We start from the raw sequence: 18203 nt of genomic DNA, 5'->3' as shown, positions 1-18203 counted from the left end.
AGTAACATTAGACTTTAATAGTAATAGTAATAAAACTGTGATTTAAAAAGACAGGAATGACAATGAAGAAAAGGAAATAGAGAAACTGAGTTTTCTATAATTCAGTCAAGCAAATACTTCAACATTGGCAATTTAAAAAAGCAACTTTCTTTATAACAATTAGGTAACCAAATATCCTTGCATATAAGCATGCAGTAGTTTCTTCTATAGCAGAAGCCATATTCTTTTTTACTTCCATGGATAGCTGAATTGTTTCTGAGGTCCATGCACATGTTTTAATTGATATTTAATTTGTCTTGTTATTTTTATTAACTACCTACACCAAAAAAAACCCAAAAAAACAAAACAAAACAAAACAAACAAACAAACAAACAAAAAACCTCTTTCCTAAACTTCTCACCCTTAGGTGACCCCTGATGTGTTCTAATAAAATAAAATACTTAAGTCTTCAAAGAGTTTACTACAAGTATTATTGGAGTCAGGAAATTATACTCTCTGTGTCCTTGGATGTATCTGGCACAGAGTAAGAACTTATTAAGTAATCCAAAGGATGTTGTTCAAATAAACCAGTCAAATAAGAATACGGTTGCCTTATTTGTCATATAAAAATACAGATGCCTACTTAAATTTGAATTTCAAATACAGAACACAATTTCCATGACATACTTTTACTAGAAATTTATTCATTATTTATCTAAAATTCAAAATTGACTGTGTCCTATATTTCATCTGGCAATGCTAAATAAGAGGGAAAAATATGTTAGATGCCTTTAAGGCAATTGAATTCAGACAACCACATCAAGAAATCATTTAAATTCAATGAGAAGTTAGAAATAAAACATGAAAGAGGTAAAAAAAAATCCTGTAAGTTAAAAAATGAATTCACTGGTCAAGGAAGCACATAACTTTACAAAATACTAATCCACCAGGAAAGAAACAAATGTATCTCTCTTTAGAATATCCATTTTGCCAGTGCTGTAGATTAGGTTATAGTTTAGGAAATATTCATATATCCATTTTTTTTTTTTAAGGTTGAATTGGATCAAATAACTTTCTCTAGCCAAAGCCATGTACGCACAAGTGACACTGTTTGTCAATATCAAGCCTAGGCCTTGGGAAGTTGAACATGCTTTTGCATATTCTTCTGGGAGAGTCCAACTTCTAAAATAAAAAGAACATGCTCCAGGTAATTGTTGCCTTTCACCCTGCACTCCAGAATGAAATAGGAAGAGGGAAATTCACAACTCACTGCTTAAGGCAGTCAATCCAGCAGACCTGCATGTCCATGATTAAGGAGCAAGTGAGAATCGTTGAATGCCACCAAAATGTTGTCAGCATTTTTCATGCAGAATCACTGCAACAATAGCCAGCTGATCTAGCAATAGTTTTTACAAATAAAATTCTTTTCCTGAAATTTCTATAAATGTTATAATTTTACACATAGTATTTTTCTGTAGTATTTCTGTAGATTTTGGGGTGTGTATGTGCATGTGTGAAAAATGTTATTTCTGTGTAAATTTAAGGGATACAGGTGCATTTTGTTACATAAATATACTGTGCAATAGTAAAGTCTGGACTTTTAGGGTAACCGTCTTCCAAATAGTATACATTGTTTCCATCAGGTAATTTCCCATCCCTCACTCCCTTCCCACACTCTGAGTCTCCAATGCATATTATTCCACACTCCATTTTCATATATACACAAAAGCTCCCACTTATAAATGAAAATATGTGGTATTTGACTTTCTGTTCCCAAGTCGTTTCATTTAAGATAATGGCCTCCAGCTCTATGTATGTTGCTACATAAAACATTATTTCACTTTTTGTGTGTTTGAATAAACACACACACACACATACACACACACACACACACACACGCACATACAATGGAATATTATATAACTACATATATAGCTATATAGTACATACAGTATTGATATATATATGTATAATTTGATATAGATAGATATAGATACAGATATGGATATCACATTTTCTTTATCCAATCATCTATTAGTGAACACTTATGTTGATTCCACGACTTGACATGAAAACCTCTGCGGAAAGCAGTATGGAAATGTTTCAAAGAACTAAAAATAAAACTACCTTTCTTTAAATTTCTCATAATGTAATCCCTCTAATGGATGGCAGGAATGAAGAAAGAAAAAAAATCAGTCAACAATAATCTAGGGTGACCAACCATTCTAGCATCCCAGTTTTAGCACTGAAAGTTCCACTGGTACAGTTGGTCACCCTAAAAACAGTTAAAAGACAAGTGTAAAGCAACGTTTTTTTCCTTTTCTTGAGTCACAGGAAAACAATCTTATTTCTTTTATTGCCCATTTGTTACATTGTATATCAAATAAGCTTGCCTTTCCATGTATCCTAGGACATATTTGTAAAACTACAAATTTTGTATAGATTCTGTGCCTAATGTAAATTAACTTTTAAAAAAAACCAACCACAGTTTTTGTAGTTTTATTTTTGTATTTATTGTGAGATACCTTCATAATGTTTTCCATATTGGCTATACTACTTTAAATTCCCATGTGCAAGGATTTCCTTTCCTCCACATTCTCTCCAAGACTTATATTTCTTATCACAGCCATTCTAACAACTGTGAGATTATACTGCATGGTTTTAATTTGCATTTCTCCGATGACTAGGGATACTGAGAATTTTTTTCATTTTCTTGTTGTCTATTTGTATGTCTGTTTATGACCACTGTCTCTTCAGAACCTTTATTTGTTCTTTAATTGGGTCATACCATTTAGTTGTTTGTGTTCCTTATATATAGTGGATATTAACCCCTTATCAGATGTGTGGCTTACAAATATTTTCTCCCATTTTGTAAATTGTCTCTTCAGTCTGTTGACTGTGTTCTTGGCTGTGCAGGAGCTTTTTATTTTTATGTAATCCCATTTGTCTATTTTTGCTTTTTTTTTGTTTTGCCTGTGTTTTTTAATTCATTAAAAGCATTCTTTGAAAATGTAAGAATTTGATAAATCAGGAATGTAATAGTGTTACCTTGTACTCTATATCATTGGCTTAAACCAAGAAATCATTAATCCCATTTTTATTTTTCTCCACACAAAATCATGAGCCAGTATTGCCTAAGGTAGACAATGAATTTCTATTTCCAGGACAAATAATACTTTTCTTTAGATGAACTTTCATAGAAAATATTTCCTTTGATTTATTCCTAATATTTGCAGTTGTATAAATGCTATGAAATTACCTAGGACGCATTATATATAGAGATACATATTTGCTAGGAAATCAAATAATTTAAAAGCTACATTTATTCAAGCATTCTACAGGGCTCTGAGTAAGCAGCAACATATTAGGTACTGTGTCACGTTACCTACCATATAGGAATCATCTCCCCACAAACGCAAAGCTGACAAATAAAAGCCAGAGAACTCCTGCTTTTTAAACACTTTATGGTAGGAAGTAGTAAAATAATTTTTTTTCTTCCATCTGTATATTGAGTTAATCATGTCATATTGATTGTGATATGAAAGAAAGCTTCTCAAAGTTAATGGAAAAATAGAATTATAAGACAAATATTTTTTAAAAAGAAAATTTATTTCTCAGCATAAGCTCCATCAATTTCAAGATACCCTTGTAAGCAATACCAGCCATTAAGTTCATCCCTAAAGACCTAAGTGTCCTGGGAATTTAACCATTTCAATGCTGTCTTTTATTTTTTGCATTATTAACTGAAAGAAAATAGGTACACTTTACAGATTTTTTTTTTAAATTCAAAAGCAAAAAGAAGTTAGAAGGAACCATAAAGTCAGGACTGTAAGGTAGATGCCTAATGATTTCCCATTAAAACTCACAAAGTTGCCCTTATTTGATGAGAGGAATGAGCAGAGGCACTGTCATAGCAGAGAAGGACTTTCTGTTAAAGCTTTCCTGAGTGATTTTCTGCTAAAGCTGTGGATAATTTGCTCAAAACAGTCTCATAATAAGCAGATGCTACTATTCTTTGGCCCTCCAGAAAGTCAGCAAGCAAAATGCCTTGAGTATTTCAAAAAACTGTTGTCATGCCCTGTCATGCCCTTTGCTCTTGACTGGTCTGCCTTTGTTTTGACTGAACCACTCCACCTCTTGACAACCATTGTTTTGATAATGTTTTGTCTTCAAGATTCTACTGGTAAAGCCATGTTTTATCTCCTGTTACAAGTCTTTGAAGAAATGCTTCAAAATCTTGATCCCACTTGTTTATAATTACCTTTGAAAGTGCTGCTCTTATCTGCAGTTGATCTGGGCATAATTGTTTTGGTATCCCTGGAGAGGAGATTTTGCTCAACTTTAATTTTTCTTTGTTTTTAATTAATTTATTTATTATACTTTAAGTTCTGGAGTACATGTGCAGGTCGTACAGGTTTGTTACATAGGTATACACGTGCCATGGTAGTGGTTTGCTGCATCCATCACCCCGTCACCTACATTAGGTATTTCTTCTAATACTATCCCTCCTTCATCCCTCCATCCCCTGCTATTCCTCCCCTAGCCCCACATCCCCCAGGCCCCAGTGTGTGATGTTCCCCTCCCTGTCTCTGTGTGTTCTCTTGGTTTTACACCCACTTATGAGTGAGAACATGTGATGTTTGGTTTTCTGTTCTTGTGTCAGTTTTCTGAGAATGATAGTTTCCAGTTTTTTTCCATGTCCTTGCAAAGGACATGAACTCATCTTTTTTATGGTTGCATAGTGTTCCACGGTGTATATATGCCACATTTTCATTCAGAATTCTGTAAGCTGAACAAGTAGAGATGTCCATGATGTTGAGTATTATTTTTGCTATTATCAGTCTTCTTCAATTAAAACATGACAAAGATTAATTTTTCTTTGCAAATCAATGTGGTTGGTCTGGTGCTGCAGGCTTCATCTTCAACATTGTCACTCTCCTTCTTAAAACAAGCTATCCATTTGTAAACTGCTGATTTGGATGGGGCCATTGTCCCATAAACTTTTCACAAAGGATTAATGATTTTGTCATTCTTTCACCCAAGTTTCTCCATAAATTTGAAGCTTGTTCACGTTTCAATTTTAGCAGAATTTATGTTGCTCTGATAGAAGCTCTTTTCAAACACATGTCATATTCTTCTTAGTGACTCAAATTAGATCCTGTTCAGACATGTCATAACTTAGTTTGAGTTTATTTTGGTGCAAAAAAACCTGAGGTCCATGCATAGTTTTTTCCATGAACTTGTTGAAGACCCCCATGTAACACTTGGCTCACTACATGGATTTCTACTAATAACCAGGAAACAAGAAAAATTACTGCTGTACAACATATATATTTCTTAATGTTTTATTATGTATTGATTGTTAGTCTGTAAAGAGTAGAGTGCAAGTTATTTCATCTCTGTATCCTTAGTAGCAAGTACATAGCAAAGTTGACAGAAGTTGCTGGGTAAGAACACATGAGGTAAATACTCTAACACAACTTCCTGGGACAGATCCTGAATTGAAAGTATGGGTTTTTAAGATGCTTTAATGACACATTCCAAGAATTAGTGTCAAATGTTAACCTAATTTCAAATTTGAATTCAAATGACAATAATTTGCTATTTTTGGCTTACTTTGGTAACCTTTTTTTTTTTTTTTTTTTTTTTTGGTGTTTTACGACATCTACTACTTTCAGCATCTACCACAGCACGTAGCTCAATACAGCTAGTAGTTCCTTTTACTATGGTTCAGGTTTTATAACTCGACTTCTGAGGACCCCAAATGTTGAAAACAGAAGCCCCTGAGATCAAGGAATGGGAATCTTGTCTCTGAAGCTTGATCTGTTATTTGAAGTCCAGTATCTATAGCCAGCCTCCTTTGTGAGGAGAGCCTACTTAGCCTGATTCTTAATTTAGGTGATCCATACAATAATTGTTCCATTTTTGTTTCCTCTTGAGATCTCCCACGGTCTCATTATGCACTTGTATTATTAAATACATGGCTGACTGATCCTACTGTTACCATTTCAATTTGGATAACAAACTGCCTGTCACAGAAAATCTTTTTGTAATTGCTAAATGTGGTGATTTCCATGTGCAAACCCCTTCCAGTTTTCTAACCCAACTTAAATTACTTTTCCTTCTCAGTTTTTACTAATATGTTCACATTTAAACAATTTAAGCTAATTCATTGGCCAGCCTACTGAGAATTGTTTATAAGAAGATATTGATGGAAATTTTATTATATTAGGTTTATTATATGAAAGCTAATTTATATTATTATCTCAGTTTTTATATAGAGTATTATAGAGATTGAATTCTTCAATTATTTATGTCCGTTATTTGAAGGAGTACTCTTTGAGAAGGAGAATCACAAATAGAATTACCCATCCAGTCATTTCCGAAACAGAAAGAAAAATCTGTTTTCATATTATTGAAGGAAGATTGTACAATGATAAGGGATATCTTTATATTCTCCACCATTTTTGTGATTTGCTAGTACTTCAAATGTGACTTTATTTTATTTTTGTTTTTCTCTTTAACTTTTGAAACAAATCAATATTCTCTCTGAAAATAATTTTCTTTTTTTATTGGACTTTAAGTAGTGGGGTACATGTGCAGATTGTGCTCTTAAGTAAATTAGATCCCATTTGTCTATTTTGACTTTTGTTGCCATTGCTTTTGGTGTTTTAGTCGTGAAGTCCTTGTTGATGCCAGTTGACTCTATTGATAGTTTCTTTGATAGGCATACACATGCCATGGTGGTGGTTTGCTGCATCCATCGCCCCATCTTCTACATTAGGTATTTCTCCTAATGCTATCCCTCCCCAGTCCCCCCACTCCTGGCTATTCCTCCCCAGCCCACATCCCTTCGGCCGCAGTATGTGATGTTCCCCTCCCTGTGTCCATATGTTCTCAATGTTCAACACTCACTTATGAGTGAGAACATGTGGTGTTTGTTTTTCTGTTCTTGGGTCAGTTAGCTGAGAATTATGGTTTCCAGCTTCATCCATGTTCCTGCAAAGGACATGAACTCGTCCTTTTTAATGGCTGCATAGTATTCCATGGTATATATGTGCCACATTTTCTTTATCCAGTCTATCATTGATGGGCATTTTGATTGGTTCCAAGTCTTTGCTATTGTGAACAGTGCCACAATAAACATACATGTGCATGTGTCTTTATAATAGAATGATTTATAATCCTTTTGATATATACTCAGTAATGGGATTGCTGGGTCAAATGATATTTCTATTTCAAGATACTTGAGGAATAACCACACTGTCTTCCACAATGGTTGAATTAATTTACACTCCCACCAACAGTGTAAAAGAGCTCCTGTTTCTCCACATCCTCTCCAAATCTGTTGTCTTCTGATTTTTTAATGATCGTCATTCTAACTGGTGTGAGGTGGTATCTCAATGTGGTTTTGATTTGCATTTCTCTAATGACCAGTGATGGTGAGCTTTTTTTCATAGGTTTGTTGGCTGCATTAATATGCATAAAAAAAAGCAAAAAAACACATCAAAAAGTGGGCAAAGGATATTAACAGAGACGTGTCTGTTCATATCTTTTGCCCACTTTTTGATGGGGTTGTTTGTTTTTTTCTTGTAAATTTAAGTTATTCATAGATTCTGGATAGTAGCTCTTTGTCAGATAGGTAAATTACAAGACGTTTTCCCATTCTGTTGTGTGTTTTTATTTTATTTTATTTTACTTTATTTTTATTGCATTTTAGGTTTTGGGGTACATGTGAAGAACATGCAAGATTGTTGCATAGGTACACACGTGGCAGTGTGATTTGCTGCCTTCCTCCCCTTCACCTATATCTGGCATTTCTCCCCATGCTATCTCTCCCCAACTCCCCACCATTCTGTTGTTTTTCATTTCAATCTATTGATAGTTTCTTTTGCTGTGCAGAAACTCGTAAGTTTAATTAGATCCCATTTGTTTATTTTAACTTTTGTTGCCATTGCTTTTGGTGTTTTAGTCATGAAGCCCTTGTCCATGCCTACGTCCTGAATGGTATTGTAAACAAATTTCAAACTCCTATTTAGTCTTACGTCACTCTATCAAATTACTTTTCCCTCTATCTACTTTATTTCCAGATCATTACATTGAGCATTCAATTCCAAATATATCTCCCTAATTAGGCATTTCTAATTAAATTAAAAATTCATATTATTTCATTTTCTAAGAGCAAGCAGCCTTTTCAGGCTACTTATAGAAGTTGCACATAAACATTATTAACATATATGTCATTCATCCTACCAAATTTCCTGAGAGAACACTTTCATGATCATCCAGACATCTAAAGGAACCCCTATCTCATTATTTGCCAGCTTAAGCCCTTGTTTGTTTACAGTCGGTACCTGTCTTATCTATTATAAGCTTTATAAGGGCAAGTGACATTGCCTGTTTTGCTCTCATTTTATTCTTGGCAACTGGCTAATTTACTGGTACATACTAGGTGATTAGTAAATACCTATTGTACAAATAAGTGAATATGAGCAACAGTGGTCTAACAGTATGCTTCATACTTCATCATATCATAGGGTGCACCACAGATTTCACATATTTTTAAATAACAAATTATAAGTAATTTTATGTATGTGAGAGATTCATGAAGGAATAGAATTTTGATCGCATAATTTTTTTTACAGGATATATTCTTCTACAAGCAATGGTCCAGTCTTTGACCTACGTTACTAAAACACAAGTGCTTTTCCCATATTAGGCCTTTAAAAAAATGTATTTTCATGATGGATGACAATTAAATGTTACAATACAAGTAATATCTGATTTTTATGAAATATTATGTAATAATTAAGAATTCTTACATTTGTGACAAATGATGTTTAAGGAAACTAGAGTAGTCTGATATAAATTCAATTCAACCTTGACTAAAAAGGAGACCAAAAACTTTCTCGTTTGCCATAATAATAGGCATAGCACAAATTGGAAGAAAGAATACACACTAATAGGCAGAAATTTTTCAACTTCTTATTTATATGAGAGTGAAAATCTATAAAGGCCTAACATTGAAGCAAATGAACTTAGGTCAAAAACCTCATGGAAAGAACACTACAGGTCATGATAGGCAGTAGAACTATTGATTTTTTCCAGAAAAAGGGCACATGCATATATATTACTTCATGTTTGATAGAATATTTTCACAGTTCATGTATAATCACAGCAATAGACAGGTGGTTGGAGGTTTCATTTTCATAAAATGCTGGTACAATTTTATGAAAAAAGTATGATTGAATTATTATTTTGAGACTTTTTACTATAACAGTGACAATTTGCACATTGTTTGTGCCTTCAACAAACTGTTAGATGTGAAAGATTCCCATTACTAAAATTTCTACTGCAGAAAGGCTTATCATCTTGTTGCATGAGACTGTTTGGCAACTTATTAGCAAAACAAAACAAAAAGAGTTTAAATTCAGTTATTTTATGCCCAATTTCAAGTAGGCTAAATTAGATGTAATTAGCAGTACAATAGGTATTCCAAAGTTAATTTTTTTAATACTTTGTGAATAATCTACCCATTTCCAAACCTCTGAGTAGTATCTACTAGTTGTTATGTTTTTCCTCCAGATCCTTCAGATGACATTCACATGAAAATATATTCCAGGAATTCTATCACTCCCAATAAGTAGAGCAAAATAGAGTAAAATTGTGCAATTTCTTTCTTGTCTATATGGAATTTATGAGGTAGTTAATTATAAAAACTCCTTTACAATAATATCATTGATATAACAACATTATATATATTTTTCAAAATCACCCCATTCTCTTTGGGAGGCCGAGGTGGGTGAATCGCCTGAGACCAGGAGTTTCAGACCAGCCTCGCCAACATGGTGAAACCCCATGTTTACTAATAATACAAAAAATTAGCCAGGCATGGTGATGCACACCTGTAATCCCAGCTACTCAGAAGCCTGAGGCAAGAGAATCACTTCAACCTGAGTGGCAGAGATTGCAGTGAGCCAAAATCGAGCCATTGAACTCAAACCTGGGCAACAAGAGTGAAGCTCCATCTAAAAAAAAAAAAAAAACAAAAACAAAAACACCTCATTCTTTGATCAGGAATTTTGAATTTGATATGTCTGGTGATTACTGAAAATCAGCAATGTCATTTAAAAATATCTAATAGATATTCTTAAGAGATTTCTAGACATTAACAAGAAGAAAGTTTTACTAGATTTTTAAAAACTAGATCCAGCATGAGAGAAGATTGTACTAATGTGATAGGTCTCAGAAGAGAATCCTGTAGTTTTTATGCATTTAACTTGGCCATATTACTTCTGCAGGCTTTTTTGCTTTTCAGACACTTTCTCATGCACTTCAGATTCTGCAACAGAGCCTGGAAGCTCTCAGATTTGTTTCTCAACATTTATACTGATATAGTACATTTAAGTAAATAGAAAAATAAAGAAGGAAGGGAGGAGAAAAGAATGAGGGAAGGAAGGAAGGAAGGAAAGAAAGAAGGAAGGAAGGGAGAAAATTTGTCATTGGTTCTCTCACACATCATCCCCTCACAACATACTGAATGAAGTATTTTTGAGGTTACCTATACTTCTTCAAAATATAATGTTTCTTACTGAAGCTAAGTGTCCTGTTCAAGAATAACGTAGGATAAAATAATTGTATGATAGAATAGAACAACATATTTAATCATCTGTTGTAAATTTGCTACCATGTACAATTGATTAAATAATTTCCATAGGAACTGTAACATTTTACTAATATAATACAGGCCTAATTTTTATTTAAAATCTATTTAACATGTTTAAAATAAACAAGTTTTGAAAACAGTTGCATCAAAGGTATCTAAAATAAAGTTCTTGTTTTTTTAAAGAAGAACATTTTTCTCAGACCAAGTTCTAAGATTTAAGTTTAGTGTTACAGTAAATTAAGTCTTTAACAATCACAAATAATAAAGCCATTACAAGTGAAATAAATTTATTTGAAGAAACGATTATCTGCACTTGATCTTAGCCAAAAGGCCGAGAAATGAAAGAAATGATTATCTGTAGAGTCTCACTGGTTGAAGAGTTTTAATCTACTAACTACCTCTCATAACAAATTCAGTAGAATAAAAGCATATGAAATTATTTCCCAGGCAATCAAAATATGAGTGAGTGATTCTATTCTCTAGAATCCACTTATATAAATTTTATTTTTTGCAGTTGAAACTTTCAACCCAACCATCTGTCAGGATAAGTAGGATAAGGTTTTAATTACTTACAGCAATGCAATTATACCATTAATGCTCAGCTAAAATTGAGCCCATTCAATTTAATTAGCAATGCAGCTGTGAGAGAAAAACGATGGGGTCTTTCAGATAGCCAGCATTTATAATGGTGCTCTCTCTCTCTCTCTGTAGTTCCCTGGTCTCTATTGTTGTGTTATTCCTAGTCTGTCTTACTACTCTTTGAATGTATGTGAGTGCATGCACACTTAATGTATGGTAGAGATATGCATGCGTACCTTTTCCATATATGTACATATGTACACACACATCACATACACTTTTTGGGGGAAGGCAAATCTTTTATTTATGGCTATGACTTTATATCTGTTCCACATACGGCATGAAAATGTAACTAATTCAACTCACCGATAAGCCATTAATGCTTATTAATTTTAATAAATGCATTCTCAGCACAGCAACTATGCTAGTTAGGGGTAAGAGGAAGATAAAAAATAAACATAAAATATATCTAATCATCTGAAGATGTCTATAATCTATTTGGTGGAATGGGACATTCATGTATAAAGCAGTTAAATAAAAAGGCAAGAATAGTATTTTTAAAACACAAGGTAATTGAATAAAATAAATACTGTGCCATATTTTGAAGGGTAAAAATAATGTAAACTTGAGAAAAATAAGTATTATCCTGGAGGTTGGGCTTTTCTCTAAGCTTCAAAACAGGCTTCAGATATTGATAAGAATATAAGTAAGGGAAAAGACTCTTTAGGTGAAGGAGGTGATTTAGGGAGTGTCTAGTGGATGGTATGGAGACACAGAAATATGAGTTCAAAGGGAAATCATTGTACTAAGTGAAATAAGCGAGACACAGAGAAATATTGTATAATCTCACTTATACGTAAAATATATAAAAACACAAAGAGCTCAGATACACAGAGAAAGAGAAGGAAACAGTGGTTACCACTGGTGGAGTTGAGGAAGGAAATGCGAAGATGTAGGTCAAAGCACACACAATTTCAGATATGTAGGATGAACGAGTTTAGAAATCTAATATACAGCATGAATTATAAAATGAATAAAATTGTATCATATTAGGTATTTTATTAAATAAATGAATTTTAGTTACTCTTACACAAAAATGTAGCTACGTGAATATATTAATCTGCTTTTCTGTTGTAATCATTTTACTATCTTTATGTATCTATAAGATTATAAGTCTCAAATATACATAAGAAAATATATTGTACAAAAGAATAATTACCTGAAGAGAATCAATAAATAATTTAATGAGCTAAGGCTTACTGAGGGAGGAAAGTCAGTTTAACTTGTTGAATAAACCAAACTCCATCACAGTTTTAAGTAAATACATGTTTAAATTAAAAAAAGAAAAAGGAAGCCAGGAGCCAGGCCTTCCTGGAAGAAAGGCCAGTAATGGGAAGAAATGAACAGTACCTGGATTAGAGAGTCTGAAAGCATTCTGAGAACCATGAGAAAATGTTCTGCTACCCAGAAGTTTTTGTAAAACAAACTCCTGAAAAGTGCAGCTTATAACTCCTTTTCTTTGATCCTGCTAAGAAGTTTGTTTTCTAAATGGAAATATGTTTTAAATGTTAATGCTCTGAACATAAGGAAGGGATTAACAGTGTCATATCTGTAAGGTTCCTCCTATCAAATACCTCACAGTTGCTATAGCAATGTTTTTACAAGCAGAGCCATAAAGAGAGAAAACTGACATGTTTGGAGAATCAAACAGGATCGTTAGAACTTGAGGATATAAAATAAAATGAAGAGACAGCATAGTGATGTGCTAAGAGCATGGAGCCTGAACAGGAATTGCCTGGGTTCAAATCCTAATAATAAGTAGTTGTGTCAACTGGAAAATGGTAGCGTAAGCTCTCTATAGATTATTCTTCTGATCTGTAAAATAAGAAACATAATAGTACCTTGTAGACTTGTTGAAATAATTATGTGAATATTTTATGTAAAGCTTTGAGAACACCAGCTTACACTATAGAATTATTATGCAAGTGCCAGCTGTTATTATTACTAAAAAATCAATTTCACAATTAACATTCAACTAATAAGTGAATCCTCAGCAGATTTTCTAATAACTATCTAATTTTTGAACTTTGCATGTATCAGATTTAATGAGTATCACTACCAGGATCTAATTCCCATGACAGCACTATGCCAATTACACCTTAAGTTTTACTAGTAAGTCCCATAAAAGTTGAATTGTGTATTTAAATATTACCTATATGTTATAATTTCTTGAAACTTTCTGAACAAAATATCTAATTATTTTAGGCATAGGTCATAAAATCAAATGGCCTTATGCACCAGATTCTTACCATAAATATGCAAAGCAGCAGGAATTTAAGCAATAGAGAAGGGCAGGGGCTATGGCCAAGTAAAGATGATGTCTCTATCAACCGGCAATGACATTTGGCAAAATAAATTGTGTTTGTAGTTTAATTTGGCTATCAGAATACCAATTTATAGCCCCATTAGTGCAAACCTTACATAAAGAAATAAGAGCTTCCCTAGTATTTAGTTATCCATTATTGCTAAGCTTTCTTTAAGAAACGAGGAATGCATTGATTTTTATAATATCCTTTTACTCTTCCATTAGGAAATAAGAACATTATCAGCATCAAGAAAAAATACAGTTTCCCTTTACAACATTTACATTTCTCTGGTTTAGAACTTAAAAAACTAATGGGGGAAACATGCCATTAGGAAACATAAGTGCAGGTCTGATCATGACAAAAGAAGAATGCCTAATAAATTCTGAAGCTTTTTTATTTCTGTTATTCACCTACCAGATATACTGAACATATAAACGTAAAAATAAACAAGAATGACTGAAACATTTTTTGCTGAAGTAATTTTACCATTCATCTATCCATGACAAAATAAACCATTGTTCAACACTAGATTTTACCTTATGATGATTGCCTTTACACATGATTGGATACATTTTATATCGAGAAACTTATGGCTAAAATTTGTTGAAATAACGAATCATTATAGAAGAAGACTAAAAGCAACCCAAAAGCTCACACACAAAGAAGACTAATTGAGTAAGCTATGAAACATCCACACATTGAAGAGTTTTGCAGATGTAAAAATACAGAAGCAACATCTCTAGTTACTGCTATGCCAATCCTTCAGGACATAAAAGCAAAAAACATAAAATTAGAAGAAAATGTGTGTAGTATGCTAGAGTAAGTTACATCTAATTAAGAAACAATACCAGTACATAAATTATACTGTGAAATTGTTACCTATAGGGATGGGAACAAATAGGTATAAATACGGGGGGAGAGGTATGAAAGTGACACTTCTTTTTAATTTTAATTTATATTGTAGATTTAAATTTGGAATCTATAAATGTTTACATATTTAAGAAATATATACATATATTCAAGTGTATATATACATACATACATGCATAAATGTATGTATGTATATAAAACAAATAAATGTATGTATGTATAAAAAAGCTAAATAAAACAAATGATTGTAATTTTGTATGGTGTTGGTAGCCATGTCACACAAAGATAAGTTGTGGTAAGACGGTAAAATATGTAAAAGTCAAAAACTGCAAATTTCAAGGAGAATTACAAACCACTTCTCAAGGAAATAAGAGAGGACACAAACAGATGGAGAAACATTCCATGCTCATGTTTAGGAAGAATCAATATCATAAAAATGGCCATCCTGCCCAAAGTAATGTATAGATTCAATGCTATCCCCATCAAGCTACCAATGACCTTCTTCACAGAACTGAACGAAACCACCTTAAACTTCATATGGAACCAAAAGAGAGCCTGCACAGCCAAGACAATCCTAAGCAAAAAGAACAAAGCCGGAGGCATCATGCTACTTGATTTCAAACTATACTACAAGGCTACAGTAATCAAAACAGCATGGTACTGGTACCAAAACAGAGATATAGACCATGGAACAGAACAGAGGCCCTGGAGGCAATGCCACACATCTACAACCATCCAACCTTAGATAAACCTGACAAAAACAAGCAATGGGAAAGGATTCCCTGTTTAGCAAATGGTGTTGGGAAAACTGGCTAACCATGTGCAGAAAGCAGAAACTGGACCCCTTCCTGACACCTTACACTAAAATTAACTACAGATGGATTAAAGACTAAACATAAGACCTAACGCCATAAAACCCTAGAAGAAAACCTAGGCAAAACCATTCAGGACATAGGTATAGGCAAGGACTTCATGACTAAAACACCAAAAGCATTGTCAACAAAAGCCAAAACAGACAAATGGGACCTAATTAAACTCCAGAGCTTCTGTACAGCAAAAGAAACAATCATTAGAGTGAACTGGCAACCAACAGAATGGGAAAAAATTTTTACAATCCACCCATCTGACAAAGGGCTAATATCTAGAATCAACAAAGAACTAAAACAGATTTACAAAAAAAGCCCAAACAAACCCATCCAAAAATGGGCAAAGGATATGAACAGACACTTTTCAAAAGAAGACATATATGAGGCCAACAAACATATGAAAAAATGCTCATCATCACTGATTATTAGAGAAATGCAAATCAAAACCACATTGAGATACCACCTCACACCAGTTAGAATGGCAATCATTGAAAAATCTGGAGACAACAGACAGTGGAGAAGATGTGGAGAAATAGGAACACTTTCACCCTGTTGGTCGGAATGTAAGCTAGTTCAACCATTGTGGAAGACAGTGTGGTGATTCCTTAAGGACCTAGAAATAGAAATTCCATTTGACTCAGCAATCCCATTACTAGGTATATACCCAAAGGATTACAAATCATTCTATTATAAAGACACATGCACACGTATGTTCATAGCAGTACTGTTTACAATAGCAAAGACCTGGAACCAACCCAAATGTCCATACGCTGGACAGGGAAAATGTGGCACATATACACCATAAAATACTATGCAGCCATAAAAAATGATGAGTTTGTGTCCTTTGTAGGGACATGGATAAATCTGGAAACCATAATTCTCAGCAAACTGACAAGAACAGAAAATCAAACACCGCATGTTCTCACTCATAGGTGATTGATGAACAATGAGAACACATGGACACAGGGAGGGAAGCATCATATACTGGAGTCTGCTGGGGGGGGGGCAAGGGAGGGACAGTGAGGTGGGTAGGGAGGTCGGGGAGGGATAACATGGGGAGAAATGCCAGATGTAGGAGAAGGGGGGGGATGGAGGCAGCAAATCACATTGCCATGTGTGTACCTATGCAACAGTCCTGCATGATCTGCACATGTACCCCAGAACCTAAAGTACAATTTAAAAAATAAATAATAAAAAAACTACAAATTTCTTTTTTTCAGCAATTAAATTATTAGTACTAGCACTGATCATGAATGAATATGCTTTGATAATTATTTTAATATCATTAGAAAATAGTTTAGATGTGAGAAAATTAATAAAATTTTAAAAATCAGGGAAGTTAAACAACACACTGTAAATGTAAGTTTGAACTGAAAATAACTATAAAAACTCATTAAACATTTTCCTTTAAAAAATACAGAATTTTTATTACTGTCCACACAAAACATCAAGAAATAATGACAAATCCACTAGCAAAGATGATCTCTATTGCCCAGATTGTGGTCTCTAGATATGATTTTCCATTCTGAAAAATCAGGACTTCTTGGAGAAAATGGCTGACACCAGGTGTGTGGATGAATCTACAAGATAAGCTTGGACTCTGTTTTTATACCAGAAACCAAGCATGTTGTCAGACTATTGTGTTTATGGCCAGGGGACTCAATATAACTTGAAAAGCCAAAGTTAGAGAAAAATTTGAGTATTGATAATAAATAACTATACTAGACTGAAATCTATCAATATGCTTAAATCTATGAGCTTATAATGGTATTTAAAATATTAATGAATAAATTTATTATTTTAAACTGATAAAACTGGTAAATGGGAAATATCAACATAGATTCTGTTTTTGAAAATTTTCATAGTAAAATTTTTTTTGCTGAATGTAAAAGAAAATATTGTTCCAAAATCAAACGTTTGTCCTTCAAGCTCTATTTTGCTCAAAAGCTATAACACCTGATTTTAACACATTTCTGTATATGGATATGCAGAAATATAAAAAATAAAGACATACATAGGAAACTTGAAAGACAATATCTAGAAATCTGTTTAACTCTTACCATAATATTTCATTAGAGGAAAGGAGTATACAGGTAAACTTCTGGGAAAAGTTTAAGAATATGCAAATGCTTTTTACACTAAAATAGCTAGTACATGTTTGAAATACTTATTACACATTTGTAGTAGAACCCAATGTATCTATTGGGTTCTGTTTTTAGAAATCATGATTCAATTGTATCATGAATAGAGCTTATTTTACTTGCTTAATACTGAAAATTTGTCAATATTGTCTCCATTACCTTACCCTTGTTATCCCTAGAGAAATGATGATATAATACAATGGGCATAAGGTAGCCATTCAGTGGTCTTAATTGAACCCAGTTCTTTCCACATTCTGACATAGCATGTAGTTTACTTAGATGTGCTTTTATTTATCCCTGCTCTGAAGTAACTATAATAATTCCTACTTTAGAGAGGGTCGTTTGTATTGAAGTTACATCCGTTTAGATTTTATTTCAGTGATGAACCCATGGTAGATGATCTCCTATGAGTAGCTTAAGATCTGTTCATAAAAAGAGAGGTTTGAAGAGTGAAGGGACTAACTTTGCAGAAGATTCTTAACTTTGAATAAATTCAGCTATCTGATGCTGGCTATATTTTAAGCAGTAGGCTTGAAATTCCAAACTAACATGTATTGGGAAATGGATATTGAGGGTAAAGTACATGACAGCCCCATTTTGGCTTGATACATGCCAGCCTTTCCTTTGATGCCTTTTGATTTATTTGTACATTTGGTGCCACTGGCATTTATAAAGTGACCTCTTTCGTTTCCTTACACACACACACACACACACACACACACACACACACACACAC

Source organism: Sapajus apella, unplaced genomic scaffold (assembly GCF_009761245.1).
Source record: "Sapajus apella isolate SASKATOON/1434 unplaced genomic scaffold, GSC_monkey_1.0 scaffold50, whole genome shotgun sequence".
Taxonomy (NCBI): Eukaryota; Metazoa; Chordata; class Mammalia; order Primates; family Cebidae; genus Sapajus; species Sapajus apella.
This window is presented reverse-complemented; position numbering follows the sequence as displayed.